The sequence below is a fragment of the Muscardinus avellanarius genome (genome assembly GCF_963383645.1).
Source record: "Muscardinus avellanarius genome assembly, chromosome: X".
Classification (NCBI taxonomy): Eukaryota; Metazoa; Chordata; class Mammalia; order Rodentia; family Gliridae; genus Muscardinus; species Muscardinus avellanarius.
In genome coordinates, this window is record NC_137792.1 from 21,533,030 (window position 1) to 21,552,438 (window position 19,409).

The window sequence follows — 19,409 nt, forward strand, 5'->3', positions numbered from 1 at the left end:
TGATATTTACCTTCCAATACTGTAGAAATGTATACTCATATAAAACTGTTTGGTAGTTTTCCATGGAAGACTGATAGCTACTTCAAAAGTAGAATATACAAATCCAAACTCCTGATTATTGCGAATCGTCTTTTCTGATTCTTTTTACCTATGTTTTTCATTTCAGTTAATCAAACTTTAAATCTCGAAGTCAGCTTTGACAATCTCTAATGTCCTCCCACAAATAGCCATTTTTTACTCCCTTATTATACACTGAAGTTAAATATTCATGCAACAAGAGAAACCTTTTCTGATTTCCTTAGATTTGCTCTTCATTGACTTCTTCTCATTACCCCATTCCCATAGATAAATGGAAATATATATATATATATATATATATATATATATATATATCATATAATTATTTCCCATGGGTTTATTATTGCTCTCCGTCTCCTAGTATGTAAGGTGTAATAAAAAGCAGGGTACTTGTATTTTAGCTATAGTTACAAGATTAAGACAATATCTAATTAATATAGGTGGTTATAAAAAGATTATCAGGCAGTCATTGTGACTCAGAATCATATTCCTATTTACTTGGGAAGCTGAAGTAAGAGGATAAGAAGCTCAAAGCCAACCTGGGCAACTAAGTGAGATGCTGTCGTAAAATATAAGTAGTTTTAGGGAGAGATCTCAGTGGTAGAGCGCTTGCCTACCATGTGGAAGGCCGTAACTTTAATACAGTATCAAAGACAAAAACCAAGTTTATTGAAAAAATATATTTGAATATAGACATAATTTTATCTTGTTTTTGAAATGTGTAAAAAAATTTGTAAGTTAATGTTCCATCAGTTATACTTTGAGGATCTTTATGGTTTTAGCAATTATTTTATTTAGAACAATTTTTTATTCTTATTAATTCTATCATATGGAATTAAGTGTGTATGTTTTCTTTATGAATTTTATTCTACCATAGGCAGACATGTGGTTGGTTAATACAGGTGTAAGAGAAATATTCTAGAGGAATTCTTATCCCTTAAATCTTTCAAAATTAAAGACTATTAATTTACATACTATCTGAATATAAAAAAACTTAGAGGTGGTAAGAAGATAATTAAAACCTAGATCTGTCAGGCTTATAAAATAACAAAGCAATTCTTGTTAAATTACTAGATCATTCTAGTCTGGAGGAGTTAGAGATCTTAATATAATTATGTATACATATTTGATTTGTTTAAGCAATTACATTTTTAAGGGAGGAAAGCAATGTTTGTTATGAAAAGTTCACATAGCTGAAGACTAGTCTTAGCAGTCATAGGATCATGTATAATTAACAAGATTAAGGCAACAATGTCTTTACTAGTAGTTACCCATAATATAAAATAATATATACAGTAATGGATAAAACTCTCAACATCATCTAAAATTTTATATAAGAATTATTCAAGTTAATTTTCATGAAATAGTTATGGTCATTTTCTTCTTTTTAGTATTGATATGATTACATAATTTATCAGTTTCATTGAGTTTCTAAATTCTGATTCTTCTTATAAATTGTTTTCTAGCTGGGCATAGAGGCACATGAAATAATTCCAAGTATTTGGAAGGTGTAAGAGGATCATGAATTTAAGTCTGCCTAGCAAATTAGTGAGACCTCTGCCTCAAAATTAAAAGATAAAAAGAACTGGGAATGTAGCTCAGTGGTAGAGCATCACTAAATTTAATCCATAATACCCCCCCACCAGTTTTCAGTTGGGATTAAATTAATGAAATATTTTAGGGTAGAGATATATCATTATTTTCACAATTAATACTTAAAGAAAAATATTATTACCAACAGTTTCTCTGATACTTAAAATAACTGTATTCTCTCCCTGTAGGTATTTTTAAAATGCTGATCATGAAAGATTATCATGGGCAGAAGTGTTTATTCCAAATATCTTGAAGTTGAAGCCATTTATATTTAGGGTTAACATGAATATATTTGTATTAACTTTCACAATTGTGAAAGAAAATATTATCTAAATCTTAGTGTTGATTACATATAAATATTTGTTTTAAATAAGATAATTTTAAATTGTTTAAAAACATAGAAAGAATTATTCTGTAATATCTAGAAGATATAGGAGGGAAATACAACATGAAACATTCAATGAACAAAACTTTAAAATTCTGAATTTCCAAGTCTGAGTTATTCCTGACTGCATAATGCTAATGACTTTTTCTTGCAATGCTTGTAGATTTCTTTTGTACATCAGTGTCACTCAGTAGTCCATTTATAAGAAAGGCTATGTGAAATGTGACAGATTAAAATCGGGCCAAATTTTAAAGCTGGGTAAAAAGGCCAAAATAAATATAAAAATTATGCCACAAGACATGATAGTGTGATTTACTTAGAAATGGAGAGAAGTAAACTATGAAAAGGAAAGCAGCTATAAAAGTAATGAATGTTTTACTGAAAACATAAGGTGTTGTCTCCTCCCATTCTCATACCATGGAAACAAGCTCTCAATGAAAATGAATCTCATTCCACTTTATACTGATGAACAATATAATTCTTTATGCAGTACACAATCAAGCTGTGGAATTCAATTCTGCAATATATCATTGTGGTAAATAGTTTAGCAAAATCCAGGAAAGCATTAAATGTTGCTATGAATAAAAATGACATTTACAGACATGCTAAGTAGGTCACAAAGTTTAAAGGGCTCCCAGCCCTCTAGCAATGGGGCACAAATTTGTTTGGAGGTCAAAAAGTAGTATTATCTCCTCTGACATTATTGTATATTACTCATGTATTATGTCATATTTTTATTACTCTCTCTCAAAGGATGGATTTAAGGGTATCTACTTAATATTTTAAAAATATATCTTACTGTGTTCGAAATATAAATGTAATTTAAATGTAAAATATCAATTATATTTTCAATTACTATGATATTTCTATGAAATATAAGAAGAAAATAAAAATATTCTACATAAAGAAGAATAAAGGAGTTGGAAATTTAAAAGAAAGTTGAAACTTGAAAAAGAGAAAAATGGCTGAAAAACAGTGATTGACTTAGGCTGAAGGAAACATTTCATTTTAATATATGACAAAGTTCAGTCATAAAAAATAGCCTGACTCAATTACCTAATTACAAAAATAGTTACTGATTTAAAGTCAGAGGTTTGTACTGCTAAATACATGCCCTGAGATATGTAAAAGGATGGTCTCAGCATATTATAAACCCTAAATTATAGTTAACTTGAATTTCAAATCAAAGTTCAGATGGAAAAATAAATTATTTTATATGGTTACAAATAAAACCATGTTAAAATTAAAATGGATAAAGAGAACATGAAATAACATATATACTTCTAAAAATAATAATGTAAAACTAAAGATCCCTTCTGATAATATCGTTACAAATAGAAAATACAAAATGTGATGAAAGTATTTAAGAAAAGTTGTTTATTTGATAAAACCAAACAAGAAAATGTTATAAATGACATGAGTGGTTATTTTTATGTAGGAATATTGTTGTAACATAAACGTGGCACAACAGAGAACTCTATGGTGCTATGATGTTACATACTTGACGTCAATCAATGATTATAGACTATTGGTGTTATGATGAATCACTGACCTGTACATTTTAATTGTGTGCATCAGAATAAAAAGGTTATTAAAATATCAGCCTTTTTATACATCAAATAATGAACTTGCTGAAAAGTGAATCAAAATAATAGTCCTGCTCAAAATTGCTGTAAAAGTTAAACATTTAGAAATAAGTTTTCTGGGTGTGGTGGCACACGCTTGTAAACCCTGCGCTTGAGAGGCGGAGGCAGGAGGATCACGCAGGTTCAAAGCCAGCCTCTTTGGCTTAAGAGACCCTGTTTCCAAATAAAAAGTATAAAATAGGTCTGGGAGTTAGCCTGGAGGTAGAAGAGTTTCCAGGAACCCCAGTACCACCAAAATAAATAAATAAATAAATAAATAAATAAATAAATAGAAATAAATTTAACTTAGAGAAATTTCTATAATGAAATAATGAAATACTGTAGAAGGAAATACTCTAGGACACAAAATGTAAATGCATCCTGAATTCATGGAACAGAAGAATTAAAATAATCATAATGCACAGAGAAATCTATATATTCAATGCAATCACCATTAAAATACCAATAAGATCCTTTCCAAAAATAGAAAAATTTCCAAAATTCATTTGTGCTCTCAAAATATTCAGAATACCAAACGTGATTCTGATGTAAGTGGGGAGGTAGAGGCATAAAAATACCTGAACTCAAAACATACGGGAATAAACAAACAAAAACAATAGAAAAGCAGAGAGCCCAGAAATTAATCCAAATACACACAGCAAAATGATTTTTGTCAAAGGCAATGAGAATATATACTAAAGAAATAAAAATACATTTAGTGATTCTGACAACTAGATGTGCATGCACAAAAGGATGAAAGTCAACCTCAGCTGGGCATGGTGGCGCACACTTGTCATCCCTGCACTTGGGAGGCTGAGACAAGAGGATTGTGCAGGTTCGAAGCTAGCCGGGCTGGCTTAAAAGAGACCTTGTTTCCAAATAAAATATAAAATAGGTCTCGGAGTGTAGCCCGGAGGTAGAAGACGCCTGGGTTCCATTTCCAGTACCACCAAAAAAAAAAAAAAAAGAGAGAGAGAGAGAGAGAGAGACTAAACCTCATATTTGCACCATATATAAAAATAAACTCAAAGATAGATATAAGAATGGAAACTGAAATTACTATAAGAAAACATAGGGAGAGCACTTTAAGACACTGGTTAGGCAATTCTTTGTATGTGTGGTACTGGGGATTGAGGCATTCTACCTCAGGTCTCACTGAGTTGCTGAGGGCCTCAGAAGTTGCTGAGACTGACCACAAACTTGTGATCCTCCTCTCTCAGCCTCCAAACTACTGTGATTACAAGTGTGTGCCACCACAACTGGCTAAATATTTTTTTTAGTAGGACACCAAATGCACAAAACAGAAATGTTATAGAAGACAAATGAGACTGTACCAAAACAAGAAACAGATGCACAACCAGAGTGATAAGACAACCTACAAACTGGAAGAAATATTTGCAATCTAGTTATTCAAAGAAGGATTAATTTCCAGAACATTTAAGGAACTCAACTACATAACAACAAAAAAACAATCTAATTTAAAAATAGGACAATGGTCTGTACAGAAATTTCTCCAAAGAAGACATATAAATGGAAAACAAGTATATGAAAAATGTTCAATATCAGTAATAAGCAGAAAATGCAAATAAAAACTCTGAGCTATTATTTTATACCTATTAGATTATTATCAAGGAGATAAAAGAAAATAAGTGTTAGAAAGTATGAGTTGAAAAGGGAACAATAGAATACTATTCAGCTTTTTTTTTTCTTTCTTTCTTTTTTTTATTTTTTATTTTGGTGGTACTGGGGGTGGAACCCAGGGGCTTTTCTACCTCCAGGCTATACTCCCAGCCCTATTTTCTATTTTATTTGGAAACAGGGTCTCACTAAGTTGCTGAGAGCCTCACTAAGTAGCTGAGGCTGGCTTTGAACCTGTGCGATCCTCCTGTCTCAGACTCTCAAGCGCTGGGATTACAAGCCTGTGCCACCACGCCCAGTCTGAATACTATTCAGCTTTAAAATACAGAATATTCTGCTATTTGTGACAACATTGATGAATCTGGAAAACATTATGTTAAATGAAATAAAAGATGGGCACAAAGAGACAAATACTTTATGATCTCACTTATATTTGTAATCTAAGAAATTTGAATTCATAGAAGAAGAATCTTAGAAGATGCTGGGGGCAGGGATGAAAAGTAAAGGAGAATCATTACTAGGTACAAAGTTTTATATAGGAGCAATTTGTGGTGGTCTATATTAGGTATTCTATAGCACAGAACTCTGGTTACAGCTAAGGATGTATTGTATATTTCAAATAGCTCAAATAGAGGATTTTAAATATTCCCTCCATTAAAATGATAAAAGTTAAATATCTGAGGTGATAGATATGCTAATTAGCTTAATTTAACAGTCAACAATGTATACATCTATCAAAATATCACATTGTATCTTATAAATACAAAAAATATTTCAACAAAATTAATATGAAACAAAAAAATCACCTGCTGGAGCCAGCTGGCAAGAGTACGGGTTCTGAAGTGAGGCGTGAGGATGGAGAATTTTAATTTCTAACGCGTGTTGCCTCCAGCCTACTATCTCCACCGGTCGACCCCTGTTAGTGGGTCAATATTTCCTACGGGTGGACGACTTATGCCTGGGTCAGTATTCTCTATCGCGCGGACACTCCTGGCCAATGCAGCTTCTGGGTCAATCTCATCTTTATTGCGCCAACACTGGGTCTGTTTTTCCAGAGGTATTTATACACAGCTACAGGTCAATCAACATTCTCGTGCTACCACCACCAGAATACAATAAAGACCAATACAAAACACATACATTACAGATAGGCCTATCAGTACCCTCATGTCATCACCACCTGATCCTCTCTCAGACCTCTTTGAACTTTCCATAACCCCAAACTTGGTTAACTCTGGGCGAAAGACAATCAGCTGAGTCAGACACCAATCTAGGGGAAGGCCTTAATGGCTCCCAACAATCACCATCTAATCTCTCCATGTACTTTTTTTTATCAGAATCTTCAGTAACATAAAAAAAGAAACATATTTTTTCTTTTCCTATGAAATCTGAGAGGGTTTATGATCATTTTTTGTTGATGGCTTCTTAGTATATATTGAAGAAGGTAAAGGATAAGAGAGAAGAGAAGAAAAAAGGAAACAAATTTAGGATGTTTCACTGTTCAAATATTTCAAATATTTTTTATGATCATTTAATGTAAATGAAAGAAAAATGTAATATTTTATATAGCTACTATGTAAAGTGTTGATTTTGGTTTAAGGATCTTGCTAAGAGAAGTGCATTGTTTGAATACATGAATTAAAGGCCACTAGAGTTACAGCACTGAAAATAGAAATGCCTAAATTTATGTAAATACTGGTGTGATAATAGAAAGCATATTTAAAAATTCTCACTTTAATAAGGTCTTATACAATTATTGTAGACTACCTAGAAAAAGACTGAAAATAATGAAGGAATATACTGAGAATAAAGGATGGCAGTAGTTTCATGAATAAAAATTGAAAGTATAATTGTCAGTATTTTGTCATGTCCTTCCAGTTTCTTAACAGTTTTGAAAAAAATTTCAGATTACTTTTATGGAAATAAAGCATTTATATATCTAAATTGCCAGACAATAAAATACTAAAAGTTTCTTTTAAAAGCACACCAAAATTTTGCCATTTTCTATAAAAGCACATAGCATCATTTTATATGTTCACCTCTATTATTTATGAAGCTTTGAGCAAGAATACAAATAGAGGATAATATACCCTAAGCTCTAACATTTAGTTAAATTTCTGACTAAGAAATCAGTAAATGTGCTCTTAACTTGAAAATCATACAAAATGGAAAAATGTGTATTATACATTGGGTTTCATATTAAAAGTCACAATATAGTCAAAATAATACAAATTAACTATTATTTTCACATAGGAAAGTTTAATGATGTTTAGATTAGTAATAAAATAAATATATAAATCCTGGATGATATGTGATAGATATATTGTATAAAATATGTATCCATTTTGCTATCATAAACTTTTATATAATTTGTATTACACTGAATGTGCAAAAGGAAAGTCATTGCTTTCCAAGTAAATAATTGAAATTATTTTCAATAACAAAAAAACAAGAAGACCAGGAAATGTAAATGTAAAATATCTTTTATAATTTAGAGTGCTTTTCCCAATAAATTAAAATTATCTATCAAAAGATAACACATTTATCAAGAAACTTAATATTGCTTCAAAAGCTATAAGTTTAGGTTTACTTTTTAAAAAATTAAATTTATAAAGTATTTTATAATATCTAAGTTATAACTGACAGAGGCACTTAATATGTCCTCTATAAAAATTTTGTTTTGTTTTATGATATTTTAGACTTTTTAGCATCAGAATAGCAGCTTTCTTATCTTCATTAAAGGACGTAGAATTTTTAAAAAAATATTTTCTGATATAATTAATGTATTTAACATTTTATTACCTTACATTATTTTTTGCATTTTCTTTTGGACTGACTGCTTCTTATTTAACTGTTTTTGATTTAAGGCTTTTGTGCTTAGTTTTGAGATCTGGATGACTACCTTCAAATCTTAGTGTACCCTTTCTATGCTTTATTTTTGGCCTACGAAACAGAAGAGAAATTTTAAAGTGCCCAGGGACCATACTTAAAATGCATCATTCTAGTTATTCACTTATTCACCTTTAGATGCCTCTTATTCAACAAAGTGAATTATTCATAGCCTGTATTGTGAAGTTCAAAATGACATAAAATCACACAAAACACATTTGGAGACTTTAATTCAAGCAAAAGGCACTACAGTCATATATCATTTAGTGGAGATTTAGCCAAGAAGTTTTCATAAAGCTGGAAGCAGAAATCATAAAACAAGATGTGATATCAATGACCTACAACATGTATAAAGCATATTTCTGAAGTACAGTGTACTGGAACAGAACTCTTTCAACTATATATCAATCATCACTGATAGCCATGAGTACACATTTTTATTTTGTTTCAACTGAATATGAAATATGTGTTGTTATCAGTTGGGGGCTTAAAGGACTAGAGAGCTTTAAAAGCTGTGGAAATTTAGAGGTACTCTATGACCATTTGCCACTTATTAGTTATATCTGTTGCCATGTTGGGAGATTTATCTTGAAACCACATTTATATGATAAAATTTGAAATGATTAGGCAGTTTTTCATTGGCACTGACACCTTTTCACAAAACTACAGATTAACAATCATTTCTATTTTTTCATTAATTAGTTAAAATAATTTTAATAACTATAGAGTGATATTGTGTGATATTCTATGATATGTTTTATGTTACTGCAGCACTATCCTTGGACTGAATCCTTCTATCACGCAGATTCAAGCAATTAAGTATACTTTGCATTCATACACAGCAAATAGGTTTTCTGCTACTTTCAGCTTTTCCTATTCTCTAATAACATCAACTATGAATATATTTGTTTAGGATGCTTAATCTTTCTTAATGTAACAAAAATTGCCCTTATATATTTAGTCACCATGCATAGTGGACTGTTTCTCCACTTTCCATTTGAAAACAAAATTGAGTGCATATATAATAATAAGATACACCATTTACAGCATTAAGGTACCAATCAAAAATAAAACTTCTGCCTGGCGTGGTGGCACACGCTTGTAATCCCCATGCTTGGGAGGCAGAGATAGGAGGATCGCACTGGTTCAAAGCCAGCTGCGTAGGTTTAAGAGACCCTGTTGCCAAATAAAAAAAGTATAAAATTGGTCTGGGAGTGTAGCCTAGAGGTAGAAGGGTTTCCAGGAACCCCAGTAGCACTAATAATAATAATAATAATAATAATAATAATAATAATAACAACAACAATAATAATACTTCCTAAGTGTAAACTACAGGAGCAGGCCATTTATAGATTTTATGTTACATTCATAATCTGAACTGCCAATCTCAATTACTCTCAACCAAGACAGCTGTCATGGTCTCTTCAATATTTTCCTGAAGGACGCAGACCATATATTATCTTTCTACTTTATTATGTCCATCCTCTCTAGTTTCTATTATGGAGTTATGTACATTGCTGAAGCCCTATAAATATTAAATTAATTTATCATGTTATATATAATACAACTTGAGAAATATAAGGGAAGCCATTTAACAAAAATCTGTCTCTAGCTGGTGAGCCAAAGTGTAGAATACTATTTGATAATTTTCTGATGAACATTAAGAGAAATTATTAAACTAAGAATAGAGATCACACTGTCCTTACCTTCAGTACCACCAATAGATAAATAAATTAATTAATTAAAAAAGAGAATATAGCAGGGTGTGGTAATTCCAGCATTTGGGAGGCTGAGACAGGAGGATGCTGGTTACAGACAGCCTCAGCTACTTAGTGAAGCCCTTTGAAATTCAGTGAGACCGTTTCAAAATAAAGAACAAAATAAGGCTGGGCATGTAGCTTGGAGGTAGAATGCCCCTGGGTTGCATCCCCAGTACCACAAAAAATAAAATAAAAAAATAAGGATATGATAATTACTGACATTATGAATGTGAGCCATGGCCTCATTATTCACTTCCTTTGTGGTACTAGAGATTGAACTCAGGGAGATGCAACTTCCAGGTTAAACCTCCATCTATTTATATATATTTTTTATTTTGAAACAGGGTCTCCCTAGGTTTCTGAGTCATTCTGTATTGCTGAGGCTAATCTCAAGCCTGTGATCCTCTTGTCCCAGCCCCCTAAGTACTCAGATAATATGTGCCACATCTCATTACTACTCACTTTTAACATCCCACAAGTAACTTTAGGTTATTTTGTTTCACAGACTATAATATACATATTACATACAATATATAAATATATATTATGATATAATACATATTATGTGATTGATAGATGTATTTTGTCTTAGGTGAAAATTTGGCTTAGATGAAATTATGTGAGTCCAGGAAGTTAAAGAAACTTTTGCCACTGCCTTTCTGAAAGTAAAATTAATGTATGTATATGGATACATATACACACACATATACCATATATTTTATTAGGATTGGGGAATTTAGGATTTGGCGTTCTGCAGAATGGCAACATTGAAGGAGATCCCTCTTTAAGAAGACATACTTCACTGAAGCTGGACATGGTGGGCTAAATTCATCTTTGTACATGTATTCAAAACAGAATAACTACTAAACAAGGCATTTTCCATAGGGCATTAGAAAGGGTTTCTAAGGGATCTGGTCCTTAATTATATCTTTTATAATTAAGAATTATTGAATAACTGCCTTAACACCAAGTGAGATAAGTCAATTTTAGAAAAATAGGGGTCACATTTTCTCTCTCAAATATAGAAGCTAGATAATAAAATGGAAAAAAGGACCTCATGAAAATGCAGAGGGAGACGAACAGACTAGTGGAAGGTAAAGGGGAGGAAGAAGAGGAAGAGGGAAAGGATAGAAGGAAACAGACCAAATAATGGTATGTGCATATATAAATACATCACCATGAATCATACTATGAGCAGAAAGCCTCTGCTCTCACATCCTCACATAATGGATGTCTGAAGCAGAGAGAGAGCACAAGGAGAGGGGCTCTGTTCTCACATCACAGAGAGAGAGAGAGAGAGAGAGAGAGAGAGAGAGAGAGAGAGAGAGAGAGAGAAGAGAGAAGAGAGAAGAGAGAAGAGAGAAGAGAGAAGAGAGAAGAGAGAAGAGAGAAGAGAGAAGAGAGGAGAGAGAGTGATCAAGTGAGGAGAGCACAAGTGGTCTCCAAGGCCACACCCCTAGGGACTCCTTCCCAGCAAACAAGCCCCACTTCCAACATGGTTGCTTTTTGTATAATATGGCAGGTCTGAGGACATTCTAAATTCAAACCATAACAATGGCTTAATTTGCTATCTTCCCCTGAGTTCATTAAGAGACATTCTCTCTAGACCAGATGAAGAAGAGTGAATAAACATAGGTTTGGCATAAAGTCACAGAAAATATCCCCATCTTTTGAAGAACTATACAAGAATTGATTGTCCTAAAATTTTGAGTGGGGTCACATATACTACATGGACTATTATGATGTGGAAAGCAGCCTTTAAGAAGATCACAGTTAAGTATGATCTACTAGTTTAAATTCCCAGTAAGATAACTTCTGAGTTCAAAGTTTATGTGACTTTCTTCTATACAATTTGGTAATTATTTAAATGAGCACAGAGAGTTTTTGTAAAATTTTTATAATAGAGCAATGGTAGAAAATTACATTTAATTTTTTCTGAGCAGTCAAAATACAGTTCTTTAACTTGTTTTTATGAACTTTAAACCTAGAAAGCCTTTCAGATGCTGAGTGTACCTGTATTCATATCCTATATAATATTCCAGTTAAAGTAGTTTATCTGATTCTTTAAACTGAATTATTAGAAACATCAAATTAGAGAGTGAAAAAAATTTAGAATCAGAATCATATGTATAAATAATGATAGTTGGAAATATTATATCTAGGTTGGTGGACCGGTATAAATTAAAAAACATCATGGAGACTTGAAAAAATATAACTATAAAATCAATAAAACTGATAATATTTATAAATTTTAACAAAATATTTTTTGCTTAGTATGCTCTTTATGCAGGTAAAAAAAGGAATAAATGGTTCAGAACAGCTTATATCAGAATAAAAACAAAAATTACGGGTATGGGTTTTATGTATTGGATAAAGTAAACTTCAATAAATCTAAAGATACAGTTTTGTGGAGTCTTCATTACTACATAATACCGAAAATAATGAAGTAAAAAATATCAAGTATTTTTATGAATCCTTTCCTGTGTGGAGTACCCGATTTCATATGAGATTTGCTCCATTATTTACTGGAACAGACTTCAGTGGTCTCAGTGGTTGTCATTATTTCTTATAGTCTTTTAAGATGGGCTGAATTTTTTACAATAAGATCTATGATTATTTAACAGAGAATTATTTAATCTCCAACTGGGTTTTGTAGCATTTTCACTTTGAATGCTAACCTACTATGACACAGACCAAGATGCAGCTCCCTTGCTACTAGTAAAGCTATGATTTTTAACTCAGTAGAAATCTTCTGCTGCATATAGTTTCACAAATATTAATGATTTTTTGCTGCAATGAATTCAATTTTCTTTGAAAATGCTATTTCTGTATTTCTTTCACTGCATACTTTTGGTAATTTTTCCAAGCCCTATTTCCTTCCTTTCTTAAGTGTATCAATTTCAATTTTTGTTTCTCTTTTCTCTCATTTTGTGTTAGTCACTCTTTAAATATTCCAGTAAATATACCAAGATAATAGATTATAAATTTGAGCACAATTTGAGAAATTGTTATAACTTGAAGAGATATTCTAGCTTTATATTACTATGACTAAAAATTTATAGTATAGTTCTTGTTTCTTTGAAAAATAACAATAATTTTGGACAACATGTTAGAGATAATTTAAGACATTGAATATTTTTCTATTTGGTAAATATATAAAGTTGTATTTCTCTTGCTTTAGAATAAAAAGAATATTAACATACTTTAAGGCAATTCTAGTTTATATTTATTTCAGACATAATGCTTTTGGTCTTAGAATTAATATTCTCTGCAGAATATTATTTTTAAAGTTCTGCCTTACTTAGATATAAAATATGACCAAATATGTAGAGAGTGTACTAAATGTCTTATCTAATCCTTTATATATTGATCATGCAGATTTTTTTGGTACTGAGGATGGAACCCAGGGGCATTATACCTCTGAGCTACAACCCCAGCCCTATTTTCTATTCTTTATTTTAAATCAGGGTCTGAGTTGCAAAGGGCCTCACTAAGTAGTAGCTGAGGCTGTCCACGAACCACAATCCTCCTGTTTTAGTTTCCCAAATGCTGGGATTTCAAGTGTGTGCCACCACTCCTGGCTACAGATTTTTATATTATGTCATAATAAAATAAAATAGAAGTATTTCACTTATTAGTATTGGTAAATAATACAACCTGGTAAAAATTGTTTCCTTTTTTACTTTAGTTAAATTTTTCTTGAATATATACAATGGGGCTAACTGGCTAACTTAAGCAACTATATTCATTTATGATTGATGCTGGGATTTCTTCTAAAACTCAAATAGAGACAGCACAGAAGAAAACTGGAATTACAAAGGTTATAGGTATGTAGGAAACTTTCTCCCTTTTTGCTCTTTTTGCTTTTCAATCTGATTCATTGTTATCATCTTGAACATCTATTTTCTATGAGACTTTTTGCAAATAAGACAGAAGGTTCTTTCTCTGTTTAAGATTTATGAGTCCCTCTATTCCCACACTCACAGAGCTGCCTGGCAATTTCACATTCCTAGGAGAGATATTAACTCAGGCCTGGCGTCAAACACTGATTCAATCAATAGTACATGGAATGACATTGTATACTGTTACCATGGTTTCTGACCCCACAACCAGATACTGTAATTCGGACAATATTTCATTCAGAAAATGAGTTTCATTAAAATGAGCTGAGATCCTAAAAGTTACAACTATGTTTCATTGTTATTGTTGTTTATTAGAAACAATAATACTGAAGATTTGACATGTAGTGAGCTCCTACTATGTGCCAGAAATGAAGGGCAAAACTTCTTACCCATATCATTGTTAATTTTGGATAAACTGCTATAATAAAAAAAAAAACTTCTTACCCATGATCTTATGTTTTTCTCACAAGGGCCTCATCTATAGTTTGTAGTTGGAAAAACTAAAAATTAATACAGTTTAAATATTGTGCAGAAGCTCTCGGGATCATGTGAAATAATGCCACAAATTTACAAGATAAAAATTTCTATAATGGGGAAAAAGGAGAAGCTAAGGACATAGGAAGATCCCAGAGGGAGATTTGACTTTCCATGTCTCCCAGTGTTCCAAGTAGAGAAATAAATCTGTGGGAGATGCCACTAGAATTAACATTGCCATTCTCTTGGCAGTTTTATATCCTTCAGTTCCCTAGTGACAATGGACCATTGTCCATATCCTGATTACATGTTAACTTAGCAAGCAGACACAAAACAGATGGTATGAAACAAACCAAATGAATCCTTGTGTGTCTGGTGTGAATTTAGGTGAAGCAAAAACTAGTTTTCAAGGACTGTCTCCTGGTGGACCCCTCAAATGCTTGCCAGTTCATAACCAGTTTTTCCATTCTCAGGTCACTGAATTCCCTGCCAGATTACTCTTGGTTTTAGTGTTAAAGCATAATACATGTATCTGATGCTTTTAAACAAAAATTTTATATAGCTACTCTTTATAAGAAGAAATCAAAGAACTGTTGTCCAGGAGAGAATAACTACTTCTAGATTACATGCCCAAATCACCTTAAAGTAATAGAATTCAGGAACCATGCTGCTAAACTTTAATTATGTTGTCTGATAGTAGATTGCTATATTTTGTCATCATTTCAATTCTGCCTCTATCAACATAATGCTTTATTGTTCCTATTAAAAACCCTATTTGTTATTTATTGTTAAAGACTCAATAGTTGAACTTATACTCTATCACAATAAATCATGCTCACTCAGCTAATGTAACATTAAAATGAAATCAGGTTTGCAATAGTGTTAAGCCATATATATTAAAATGTTTGGGTGGCTAGCATAGACAAGGAATTTTAAAACTGTCTCAAATTATGCCTACCATAAAAAACTATTCATTGAATGCTTCTAGATATCATGAGATTATTCTAAGTATTCTAGGATTATCAAACAAAAGATAAATAATACATATAATAAGTGTATACTCTTTAGGTATAATTTTTTAACAATATACATAAGAATGTATGAATCCATATACATAAGTGTGGGGTTTGAAATTACTAAGTGCTCAATATCCTTTATTTGTATATTTGGTGTAATAACAACAGTTATAATGGGCTTAATCTCCAAATTAGAAAACATACTATAATTAAACATATAAATTTCTAACAATATATGTAATAAATAATAATAATAATTATTATTATTATTATTTTTGGTGGTACTGGGGTTCCTTGAAACCCTTCTACCTCCGGGCTACACTCCCAGACCTATTTTATACTTTTTTTTGTTTGGAAACAGGGTCTCTTTAGCCAGCAAGGCTGGCTTCGAACCTGTGCAATCCTCTTGTCTCCGCCTCCCAAGCATGGGGATTACAAGAGTGCGCCACCACGCCAGGCAATAAATAATTATTTTAACAATGAAAAATTATTTTACTTTGTGTATTTAGCTTGAAAGAAGTATAAATGATATAATCAATTTTCTGTCAATTATATTTTTCATTATATAAAATTTTTCCATATTTTGAGCTTAGCACACTTGCAAAGTATGGGCTATAACAGGGGAAAAAAAAACAAATGGACTCTTATAAACTAATGACCCTACCTCCTGCCAAGAGAGTACATCTAAAGACCAATGCTTCTGGAAAGGATACTGGAAAATAATGTTAAAAGGTTTAAGAGCTAAAAGGATGGTGGCCCTCATAGTATTTCTATTCTACTATCTTGGATCTTTCAGAAATTAGATGAATGCTAGAAGATTATTAAAAGCTAGATTCAATATGCACTACCTTGGATTATGGCTTCTCTTGCTATACTCAACATGGTATACAGATTTCTACAGCCTCAGGTATATGATATGGTTTGTAAAATGTGGTCTTTATTTGATGGGGGGAGGCAATATCAATAAAGATTTGATTTTATATGAAACTGTTCTCTATTATATTATGGTCTGAAGATCTCTGGACAGTTTGAGTCACCCACAGAACATCACATTGATTCATTACATCAATAATATTATATTGATCAGGAAGAATGACCAAGATGTGATTATCACAAAAGAAATGTTGGTAAGAAATGTTCATTTTAGGTGATGCAATGCACATACTAGAAGTATTCAGAGAACAGCCTTATCTAAATGATTCTTGTGCATCCTGTGGCAGGAGATATTCATCAAAATAAAAGAAGAATCATTATACCATGGACCTCTTATCATGAAAAAGGAAGTACAAAGCCTAGTGAAAATTTTCAGGTTCTGTAGGAAACACATTCCAATCCTAGAGTCATAGCTTTGACCCATATACTAAGTGATACAAAACTGCTAAACTGGAGTTGGGCCAAAACAAAAAGTATTCTTCTACAAGTCCAAGTGGTAGTGTATTCATCTCTACTCTTTGGGTTTATGATTTGCTAGACTCTGTGATATTACAGATATACGTGGTGGGAAAAGATACTATGTGAGAGAAAAGGAAGATATTGCCTTCCACAAAGAAAATCAAAGTGTTATTACCCCCAAAAGAGGAAATAGATGCTGGACATGAAAGACACACAATACATCAATATTGTATTCATCACAGTTTTATCAATATAGTTTTATGAGCATTTAAAATTTTAATAAATATAATTTTAAAGCACTGAAATAATAACATTATTAAATTATTCTTTGTACTATAATTAAAACTCCAAACAAAATAAAATGTTTTATAGAGGATCACAATTAATTAATTCGTATTTCTTTCTTTCTCTACACACACACACACACATACACACACACACACACACACACACACACACACACAATATTTAACATTAAAAAGTGGCCCAAATGTAGATTTGCTCTAAAAGTAGACCTGATGTCCATCAAGAATATTAAATCAAAGGAGTCCACATCATATTTAACCCTTCATACAAATTTTAACAAAATAAAAATTTGTTCATTATTTTTAAGCTTTGTCTAACTCTGATCAAGATCACTGACACATAGATAAAAGAATATTAGAAACTAAGTTCCTAATCGCTTAATTCTGCAATATTCAAAGATTTACAATGTTATTATGATCTTAAATTTTGTTAACTTCAAAAATTTAAATTCTTAGCTGTAATAATTTCTGAAGACAAACACAATACATTGTCATTATTATTTTACCCCATTAGGGATATAAAAGATTCAATGTTTGTTTTATATACTTTTTTCAAATAATAAAGTGCATATGAAATTTTCATAGAAGACTTTGTGATTGATAATACTATTGTTGTTATTTCTGGTATTGTTGTACTACAGTATTCTTTCAAGATTTTTATATTTTCAAGTATTTCCATATAGTACTCATTTGGGCCGTTCCAATAGTGAATCATCTTTTCTTAAAAAGTACATTCATGATAGGGTAGAAAAATGGTGGCTGTGTGATTCAGCACATCTCAGTAGACGTAACAAATAAAATCAACTATGGAGAAGGCAGTGTATTGAAGAAAAAGGCAGCAGAAGATATTTATGAAGAAAAACACACAAAAATAGGGAACCACAGTGGAAGGAAATCCAGTACTCTAAATGAGAGATTCACTGCAAATAGCCCAAGCACACAACTGACTTAAAGGCAACAAATCTTAAAGGCAACAAAAACAAAGGGCCAAGTGACATTCAGAGGCAAACCAATTAGAATCACTCCAGACTTCCCAAACCAAGTCATGAGAGCCAGAAGGGCTTGGAGTAACATATTCCAAACTCTGAAAGAAAACAACTTCCAGCCAAAAATTTCCTACCCAGCAAAACTTTCTATCAAATTAGATGGTGAAATAAGAAACTTCCATGACAAACAGAAACTGAAGGAATTTATGTCTTCAAAACCAGCGCTAGAGAAAATACTCAAAGAGATTAACTACAAAGAAGAATTAGGTAACACACACCAGAACCAGAGAAACAAGATTTTCCATCCAACAGACAACTAAGATTGGTTATCTGTGGAGATTCATTATTTATGTTAGTGTTTTACATATCTCTAAATTGTATTGTTTGCTTTTATTGTTGCTAATTTCTAGGATTTCTAGTTGGGATATTAATATACCTTCAGATATAGCATTTGGAAATATTTTATCCCATTCTATCAGTAACTTTTAACTCTGTTTACATTGTCTTTGTATATACAATATTGTTTTATTTTTTAGGGAGTTTGTTTACCCTTCTGTTACCTGTGCCATTGAAATCATATCCAAGAAATCACTGCCAATTTCAGTGTTGTGAGGCTTTATGACCCAGATTTTCTCCTAAAAGTTTATAGTCTTAAGATTTATATTTAGGTCTTTTATCTATTTTGAGTTAATATTTGTATATGTGATTAGGTAAGGGTCCAATTTTATTCTTTTTCATGTAATAATTATTTTTCAACAATATTTAGTCAAAAGATTATTATTTCCTCCACCAAATGTTCGTGGAAACCTTGTCAAAAATAACTTGACAATATATGGAAGAATTTATCTCTAGGCTTTTATTTAACTCAAATGGTTTATATATCTGCCTTTATAACTGTATTACACTGTTTCAATTATTGTAGCTTTATATGTTTTGAAATCAGAAAATATACATCTTCTAGCTTTGTTCTTTTTAAGATTTTTTTGGGTATCTAGAGTCCATATTCCATATTAGGATAGATTTTTTTCTGAAAAATAAATATATAAATGTATGATAGTTTCATCTAAAAAATAAAAAATATTCTCTGTTAAGAAAGAAAGGAAAGAAATCAAAAAGAAATATTGAAATGTTATCTTTAAGTCATCAAAAGCTTGGTATCAGACAAATGAAACTGTTATGTGAGATTATCATTTTTAATTTTGGATAAATTGCTATAATACTAGATGTCAACCACTAAGCCAAGCATGGGAAGGAGGGATGGGGAGGGAACGGGGTGGGGATCGGGTAGGGGCTAATTGGGCGATGTGTGCATGTATGTCTACAAAAGTTATTTTTTTTAAATCCTATTATGATGTATGAATACAGT